This window comes from Gopherus flavomarginatus, chromosome 4 (genome assembly GCF_025201925.1).
Source record: "Gopherus flavomarginatus isolate rGopFla2 chromosome 4, rGopFla2.mat.asm, whole genome shotgun sequence".
In the NCBI taxonomy this organism is placed as follows: Eukaryota; Metazoa; Chordata; order Testudines; family Testudinidae; genus Gopherus; species Gopherus flavomarginatus.
In genome coordinates this window covers 73,231,817-73,240,785 of record NC_066620.1, presented here as the reverse complement: position 1 = coordinate 73,240,785, position 8,969 = coordinate 73,231,817, and the positions used below count along the sequence as shown (strand labels likewise).

The 8,969-nt window shown below is 5.4% G+C and overlaps 1 protein-coding gene across 1 annotated transcript in view; it reads left to right on the top strand.

Moving 5' to 3' along the window:
* Positions 1-8,969, top strand: part of SCCPDH (saccharopine dehydrogenase (putative)) — a 43,459-nt gene that overhangs the window by 26,761 nt on the left and 7,729 nt on the right. The window lies entirely within an intron of this gene.

The window sequence follows — 8,969 nt, the reverse complement described above, 5'->3', positions numbered from 1 at the left end:
TTTTTTTTTTTTTTTTTTTTTTTTTTTTTTTTTTTTTTTTTTTTTTTTTTTTTTTTTTTTTTTTTTTTTTTTTTTTTTTTTTTTTTTTTTTTTTTTTTTTTTTTTTTTTTTTTTTTTTTTTTTTTTTTTTTGTTTTTTTTTTTTTTTTTTTTTTTTTTTTTTTTTTTTTTTTTTTTTTTTTTTTTTTTTTTTTTTTTTTTTTTTTTTTTTTTTTTTTTTTTTTTTTTTTTTTTTTTTTTTTTTTTTTTTTTTTTTTTTTTTTTTTTTTTTTTTTTTTTTTTTTTTTTTTTTTTTTTTTTTTTTTTTTTTTTTTTTTTTTTTTTTTTTTTTTTTTTTTTTTTTTTTTTTTTTTTTTTTTTTTTTTTTTTTTTTTTTTTTTTTTTTTTTTTTTTTTTTTTTTTTTTTTTTTTTTTTTTTTTTTTTTTTTTTTTTTTTTTTTTTTTTTTTTTTTTTTTTTTTTTTTTTTTTTTTATTTTTTTTTTTTTTTTTTTTTTTTTTTTTTTTTTTTTTTTTTTTTTTTTTTTTTTTTTTTTTTTTTTTTTTTTTTTTTTTTTTTTTTTTTTTTTTTTTTTTTTTTTTTTTTTTTTTTTTTTTTTTTTTTTTTTTTTTTTTTTTTTTTTTTTTTTTTTTTTTTTTTTTTTTTTTTTTTTTTTTTTTTTTTTTTTTTTTTTTTTTTTTTTTTTTTTTTTTTTTTTTTTTTTTTTTTTTTTTTTTTTTTTTTTTTTTTTTTTTTTTTTTTTTTTTTTTTTTTTTTTTTTTTTTTTTTTTTTTTTTTTTTTTTTTTTTTTTTTTTTTTTTTTTTTTTTTTTTTTTTTTTTTTTTTTTTTTTTTTTTTTTTTTTTTTTTTTTTTTTTTTTTTTTTTTTTTTTTTTTTTTTTTTTTTTTTTTTTTTTTTTTTTTTTTTTTTTTTTTTTTTTTTTTTTTTTTTTTTTTTTTTTTTTTTTTTTTTTTTTTTTTTTTTTTTTTTTTTTTTTTTTTTTTTTTTTTTTTTTTTTTTTTTTTTTTTTTTTTTTTTTTTTTTTTTTTTTTTTTTTTTTTTTTTTTTTTTTTTTTTTTTTTTTTTTTTTTTTTTTTTTTTTTTTTTTTTTTTTTTTTTTTTTTTTTTTTTTTTTTTTTTTTTTTTTTTTTTTTTTTTTTTTTTTTTTTTTTTTTTTTTTTTTTTTTTTTTTTTTTTTTTTTTTTTTTTTTTTTTTTTTTTTTTTTTTTTTTTTTTTTTTTTTTTTTTTTTTTTTTTTTTTTTTTTTTTTTTTTTTTTTTTTTTTTTTTTTTTTTTTTTTTTTTTTTTTTTTTTTTTTTTTTTTTTTTTTTTTTTTTTTTTTTTTTTTTTTTTTTTTTTTTTTTTTTTTTTTTTTTTTTTTTTTTTTTTTTTTTTTTTTTTTTTTTTTTTTTTTTTTTTTTTTTTTTTTTTTTTTTTTTTTTTTTTTTTTTTTTTTTTTTTTTTTTTTTTTTTTTTTTTTTTTTTTTTTTTTTTTTTTTTTTTTTTTTTTTTTTTTTTTTTTTTTTTTTTTTTTTTTTTTTTTTTTTTTTTTTTTTTTTTTTTTTTTTTTTTTTTTTTTTTTTTTTTTTTTTTTTTTTTTTTTTTTTTTTTTTTTTTTTTTTTTTTTTTTTTTTTTTTTTTTTTTTTTTTTTTTTTTTTTTTTTTTTTTTTTTTTTTTTTTTTTTTTTTTTTTTTTTTTTTTTTTTTTTTTTTTTTTTTTTTTTTTTTTTTTTTTTTTTTTTTTTTTTTTTTTTTTTTTTTTTTTTTTTTTTTTTTTTTTTTTTTTTTTTTTTTTTTTTTTTTTTTTTTTTTTTTTTTTTTTTTTTTTTTTTTTTTTTTTTTTTTTTTTTTTTTTTTTTTTTTTTTTTTTTTTTTTTTTTTTTTTTTTTTTTTTTTTTTTTTTTTTTTTTTTTTTTTTTTTTTTTTTTTTTTTTTTTTTTTTTTTTTTTTTTTTTTTTTTTTTTTTTTTTTTTTTTTTTTTTTTTTTTTTTTTTTTTTTTTTTTTTTTTTTTTTTTTTTTTTTTTTTTTTTTTTTTTTTTTTTTTTTTTTTTTTTTTTTTTTTTTTTTTTTTTTTTTTTTTTTTTTTTTTTTTTTTTTTTTTTTTTTTTTTTTTTTTTTTTTTTTTTTTTTTTTTTTTTTTTTTTTTTTTTTTTTTTTTTTTTTTTTTTTTTTTTTTTTTTTTTTTTTTTTTTTTTTTTTTTTTTTTTTTTTTTTTTTTTTTTTTTTTTTTTTTTTTTTTTTTTTTTTTTTTTTTTTTTTTTTTTTTTTTTTTTTTTTTTTTTTTTTTTTTTTTTTTTTTTTTTTTTTTTTTTTTTTTTTTTTTTTTTTTTTTTTTTTTTTTTTTTTTTTTTTTTTTTTTTTTTTTTTTTTTTTTTTTTTTTTTTTTTTTTTTTTTTTTTTTTTTTTTTTTTTTTTTTTTTTTTTTTTTTTTTTTTTTTTTTTTTTTTTTTTTTTTTTTTTTTTTTTTTTTTTTTTTTTTTTTTTTTTTTTTTTTTTTTTTTTTTTTTTTTTTTTTTTTTTTTTTTTTTTTTTTTTTTTTTTTTTTTTTTTTTTTTTTTTTTTTTTTTTTTTTTTTTTTTTTTTTTTTTTTTTTTTTTTTTTTTTTTTTTTTTTTTTTTTTTTTTTTTTTTTTTTTTTTTTTTTTTTTTTTTTTTTTTTTTTTTTTTTTTTTTTTTTTTTTTTTTTTTTTTTTTTTTTTTTTTTTTTTTTTTTTTTTTTTTTTTTTTTTTTTTTTTTTTTTTTTTTTTTTTTTTTTTTTTTTTTTTTTTTTTTTTTTTTTTTTTTTTTTTTTTTTTTTTTTTTTTTTTTTTTTTTTTTTTTTTTTTTTTTTTTTTTTTTTTTTTTTTTTTTTTTTTTTTTTTTTTTTTTTTTTTTTTTTTTTTTTTTTTTTTTTTTTTTTTTTTTTTTTTTTTTTTTTTTTTTTTTTTTTTTTTTTTTTTTTTTTTTTTTTTTTTTTTTTTTTTTTTTTTTTTTTTTTTTTTTTTTTTTTTTTTTTTTTTTTTTTTTTTTTTTTTTTTTTTTTTTTTTTTTTTTTTTTTTTTTTTTTTTTTTTTTTTTTTTTTTTTTTTTTTTTTTTTTTTTTTTTTTTTTTTTTTTTTTTTTTTTTTTTTTTTTTTTTTTTTTTTTTTTTTTTTTTTTTTTTTTTTTTTTTTTTTTTTTTTTTTTTTTTTTTTTTTTTTTTTTTTTTTTTTTTTTTTTTTTTTTTTTTTTTTTTTTTTTTTTTTTTTTTTTTTTTTTTTTTTTTTTTTTTTTTTTTTTTTTTTTTTTTTTTTTTTTTTTTTTTTTTTTTTTTTTTTTTTTTTTTTTTTTTTTTTTTTTTTTTTTTTTTTTTTTTTTTTTTTTTTTTTTTTTTTTTTTTTTTTTTTTTTTTTTTTTTTTTTTTTTTTTTTTTTTTTTTTTTTTTTTTTTTTTTTTTTTTTTTTTTTTTTTTTTTTTTTTTTTTTTTTTTTTTTTTTTTTTTTTTTTTTTTTTTTTTTTTTTTTTTTTTTTTTTTTTTTTTTTTTTTTTTTTTTTTTTTTTTTTTTTTTTTTTTTTTTTTTTTTTTTTTTTTTTTTTTTTTTTTTTTTTTTTTTTTTTTTTTTTTTTTTTTTTTTTTTTTTTTTTTTTTTTTTTTTTTTTTTTTTTTTTTTTTTTTTTTTTTTTTTTTTTTTTTTTTTTTTTTTTTTTTTTTTTTTTTTTTTTTTTTTTTTTTTTTTTTTTTTTTTTTTTTTTTTTTTTTTTTTTTTTTTTTTTTTTTTTTTTTTTTTTTTTTTTTTTTTTTTTTTTTTTTTTTTTTTTTTTTTTTTTTTTTTTTTTTTTTTTTTTTTTTTTTTTTTTTTTTTTTTTTTTTTTTTTTTTTTTTTTTTTTTTTTTTTTTTTTTTTTTTTTTTTTTTTTTTTTTTTTTTTTTTTTTTTTTTTTTTTTTTTTTTTTTTTTTTTTTTTTTTTTTTTTTTTTTTTTTTTTTTTTTTTTTTTTTTTTTTTTTTTTTTTTTTTTTTTTTTTTTTTTTTTTTTTTTTTTTTTTTTTTTTTTTTTTTTTTTTTTTTTTTTTTTTTTTTTTTTTTTTTTTTTTTTTTTTTTTTTTTTTTTTTTTTTTTTTTTTTTTTTTTTTTTTTTTTTTTTTTTTTTTTTTTTTTTTTTTTTTTTTTTTTTTTTTTTTTTTTTTTTTTTTTTTTTTTTTTTTTTTTTTTTTTTTTTTTTTTTTTTTTTTTTTTTTTTTTTTTTTTTTTTTTTTTTTTTTTTTTTTTTTTTTTTTTTTTTTTTTTTTTTTTTTTTTTTTTTTTTTTTTTTTTTTTTTTTTTTTTTTTTTTTTTTTTTTTTTTTTTTTTTTTTTTTTTTTTTTTTTTTTTTTTTTTTTTTTTTTTTTTTTTTTTTTTTTTTTTTTTTTTTTTTTTTTTTTTTTTTTTTTTTTTTTTTTTTTTTTTTTTTTTTTTTTTTTTTTTTTTTTTTTTTTTTTTTTTTTTTTTTTTTTTTTTTTTTTTTTTTTTTTTTTTTTTTTTTTTTTTTTTTTTTTTTTTTTTTTTTTTTTTTTTTTTTTTTTTTTTTTTTTTTTTTTTTTTTTTTTTTTTTTTTTTTTTTTTTTTTTTTTTTTTTTTTTTTTTTTTTTTTTTTTTTTTTTTTTTTTTTTTTTTTTTTTTTTTTTTTTTTTTTTTTTTTTTTTTTTTTTTTTTTTTTTTTTTTTTTTTTTTTTTTTTTTTTTTTTTTTTTTTTTTTTTTTTTTTTTTTTTTTTTTTTTTTTTTTTTTTTTTTTTTTTTTTTTTTTTTTTTTTTTTTTTTTTTTTTTTTTTATTTTTTTTTTTTTTTTTTTTTTTTTTTTTTTTTTTTTTTTTTTTTTTTTTTTTTTTTTTTTTTTTTTTTTTTTTTTTTTTTTTTTTTTTTTTTTTTTTTTTTTTTTTTTTTTTTTTTTTTTTTTTTTTTTTTTTTTTTTTTTTTTTTTTTTTTTTTTTTTTTTTTTTTTTTTTTTTTTTTTTTTTTTTTTTTTTTTTTTTTTTTTTTTTTTTTTTTTTTTTTTTTTTTTTTTTTTTTTTTTTTTTTTTTTTTTTTTTTTTTTTTTTTTTTTTTTTTTTTTTTTTTTTTTTTTTTTTTTTTTTTTTTTTTTTTTTTTTTTTTTTTTTTTTTTTTTTTTTTTTTTTTTTTTTTTTTTTTTTTTTTTTTTTTTTTTTTTTTTTTTTTTTTTTTTTTTTTTTTTTTTTTTTTTTTTTTTTTTTTTTTTTTTTTTTTTTTTTTTTTTTTTTTTTTTTTTTTTTTTTTTTTTTTTTTTTTTTTTTTTTTTTTTTTTTTTTTTTTTTTTTTTTTTTTTTTTTTTTTTTTTTTTTTTTTTTTTTTTTTTTTTTTTTTTTTTTTTTTTTTTTTTTTTTTTTTTTTTTTTTTTTTTTTTTTTTTTTTTTTTTTTTTTTTTTTTTTTTTTTTTTTTTTTTTTTTTTTTTTTTTTTTTTTTTTTTTTTTTTTTTTTTTTTTTTTTTTTTTTTTTTTTTTTTTTTTTTTTTTTTTTTTTTTTTTTTTTTTTTTTTTTTTTTTTTTTTTTTTTTTTTTTTTTTTTTTTTTTTTTTTTTTTTTTTTTTTTTTTTTTTTTTTTTTTTTTTTTTTTTTTTTTTTTTTTTCTTTTTTTTTTTTTTTTTTTTTTTTTTTTTTTTTTTTTTTTTTTTTTTTTTTTTTTTTTTTTTTTTTTTTTTTTTTTTTTTTTTTTTTTTTTTTTTTATTTTTTTTTTTTTTTTTTTTTTTTTTTTTTTTTTTTTTTTTTTTTTTTTTTTTTTTTTTTTTTTTTTTTTTTTTTTTTTTTTTTTTTTTTTTTTTTTTTTTTTTTTTTTTTTTTTTTTTTTTTTTTTTTTTTTTTTTTTTTTTTTTTTTTTTTTTTTTTTTTTTTTTTTTTTTTTTTTTTTTTTTTTTTTTTTTTTTTTTTGTTTTTTTTTTTTTTTTTTTTTTTTTTTTTTTTTTTTTTTTTTTTTTTTTTTTTTTTTTTTTTTTTTTTTTTTTTTTTTTTTTTTTTTTTTTTTTTTTTTTTTTTTTTTTTTTTTTTTTTTTTTTTTTTTTTTTTTTTTTTTTTTTTTTTTTTTTTTTTTTTTTTTTTTTTTTTTTTTTTTTTTTTTTTTTTTTTTTTTTTTTTTTTTTTTTTTTTTTTTTTTTTTTTTTTTTTTTTTTTTTTTTTTTTTTTTTTTTTTTTTTTTTTTTTTTTTTTTTTTTTTTTTTTTTTTTTTTTTTTTTTTTTTTTTTTTTTTTTTTTTTTTTTTTTTTTTTTTTTTTTTTTTTTTTTTTTTTTTTTTTTTTTTTTTTTTTTTTTTTTTTTTTTTTTTTTTTTTTTTTTTTTTTTTTTTTTTTTTTTTTTTTTTTTTTTTTTTTCTTTTTTTTTTTTTTTTTTTTTTTTTTTTTTTTTTTTTTTTTTTTTTTTTTTTTTTTTTTTTTTTTTTTTTTTTTTTTTTTTTTTTTTTTTTTTTTTTTTTTTTTTTTTTTTTTTTTTTTTTTTTTTTTTTTTTTTTTTTTTTTTTTTTTTTTTTTTTTTTTTTTTTTTTTTTTTTTTTTTTTTTTTTTTTTTTTTTTTTTTTTTTTTTTTTTTTTTTTTTTTTTTTTTTTTTTTTTTTTTTTTTTTTTTTTTTTTTTTTTTTTTTTTTTTTTTTTTTTTTTTTTTTTTTTTTTTTTTTTTTTTTTTTTTTTTTTTTTTTTTTTTTTTTTTTTTTTTTTTTTTTTTTTTTTTTTTTTTTTTTTTTTTTTTTTTTTTTTTTTTTTTTTTTTTTTTTTTTTTTTTTTTTTTTTTTTTTTTTTTTTTTTTTTTTTTTTTTTTTTTTTTTTTTTTTTTTTTTTTTTTTTTTTTTTTTTTTTTTTTTTTTTTTTTTTTTTTTTTTTTTTTTTTTTTTTTTTTTTTTTTTTTTTTTTTTTTTTTTTTTTTTTTTTTTTTTTTTTTTTTTTTTTTTTTTTTTTTTTTTTTTTTTTTTTTTTTTTTTTTTTTTTTTTTTTTTTTTTTTTTTTTTTTTTTTTTTTTTTTTTTTTTTTTTTTTTTTTTTTTTTTTTTTTTTTTTTTTTTTTTTTTTTTTTTTTTTTTTTTTTTTTTTTTTTTTCTTTTTTTTTTTTTTTTTTTTTTTTTTTTTTTTTTTTTTTTTTTTTTTTTTTTTTTTTTTTTTTTTTTTTTTTTTTTTTTTTTTTTTTTTTTTTTTTTTTTTTTTTTTTTTTTTTTTTTTTTTTTTTTTTTTTTTTTTTTTTTTTTTTTTTTTTTTTTTTTTTTTTTTTTTTTTTTTTTTTTTTTTTTTTTTTTTTTTTTTTTTTTTTTTTTTTTTTTTTTTTTTTTTTTTTTTTTTTTTTTTTTTTTTTTTTTTTTTTTTTTTTTTTTTTTTTTTTTTTTTTTTTTTTTTTTTTTTTTTTTTTTTTTTTTTTTTTTTTTTTTTTTTTTTTTTTTTTTTTTTTTTTTTTTTTTTTTTTTTTTTTTTTTTTTTTTTTTTTTTTTTTTTTTTTTTTTTTTTTTTTTTTTTTTTTTTTTTTTTTTTTTTTTTTTTTTTTTTTTTTTTTTTTTTTTTTTTTTTTTTTTTTTTTTTTTTTTTTTTTTTTTTTTTTTTTTTTTTTTTTTTTTTTTTTTTTTTTTTTTTTTCTTTTTTTTTTTTTTTTTTTTTTTTTTTTTTTTTTTTTTTTTTTTTTTTTTTTTTTTTTTTTTTTTTTTTTTTTTTTTTTTTTTTTTTTTTTTTTTTTTTTTTTTTTTTTTTTTTTTTTTTTTTTTTTTTTTTTTTTTTTTTTTTTTTTTTTTTTTTTTATTTTTTTTTTTTTTTTTCATTTTTTTTTTTTTTTTTTTTTTTTTTTTTTTTTTTTTTTTTTTTTTTTCCAAATCAACTATCTTCAGACTAGACTGGCTACAGATTTAGGTTTGCTAGAGAAGGGACAAACACATTCTTTTGCCTTACTGAGCTTCAATCAAATAAGTTAATAGTTGGGGGATCTTGTGGGAGACTCATTTGCTCCTAGAATCTCAGTTGGCAGTGGTGTCCTAGTTTTTTGCTTTGTTTTTTACCCCTCCACACTCTGCAGTCTGTGCTTTACTAGCTGGGTACCATCTTTCTGGTGTGGATCTAATACCATTTCTTCATGAATCTTGTCAACTGTAGGCTAAACTACTTAACGCACTCTGTGCAGCTTGTCATCTTAGTGTTGTGAGCCACGTTATACTGTATATAAAACAAGAACTCTCTATGCTGCAATGGCCTCCTCTTTGCTTTTGAGCGCAGTTTAACATATAGTTAATCTGTAAATCCCTATAAGGTCTGCACCATGGCTATCTAAGAATGCTTCTCTTTATATACCTTCCATACAAATGAGAGAGAGAGGTGAAAAAGTTCTTAGACTCAAACTTTGTGGGAAGAGTTTTCTCATTAGAAGTAATTGACCCTGGAACTTGTCTCTCTCATCAGTTCATCCGAGTAGGTGTTTGCTCACTTTGGAAAGTAGGGTAATGTTCATCTGCTTCTTCAGGTTTTTGCTGGAGGAGGACTGAGGAGTGTTTCACTTACAAGACTGGGTGAAGCAGTTGGGTTAGAATATTGTTTATGCTCTTCAGAGAAGTATTGGGGCAATTTTAAGTTTATTTCTATTGTTTTTTTGGACACGGCCAAGTGTTGGAAGTATATATAGTTAATAATTTTCATTCTAATTCTGATGTAATTTATGCCCAGAGGTTTAGGCAGTTGGCCCATTATTACAAACATAAAATATAACAAATTTCGACTCTAGCTCATTCCATGTGAATCTGCACCATTCTAAACGTATGTTAAGATAAGATATTGATCCATACTACGCATTGGCCTTCATTATTTTAGCATCAACCACTCTTAAAAATAGCCTCTCTTCTAGTTTAACATCTTCTAGTGGTTTCCTATGTGCATTAATGAATACTGTTATTTCATTCCCTACTCTCCGTCCCCCAAACTGCCAGGTCTGTGTAGCATAGCAAGTAGATTGTGATCAAGGGGTAATGCCACTTTTGATCTGCACCTGGTGTTTTTATTGATGTCTGCGGGATTTGGGTGAGCAGATTGAGGG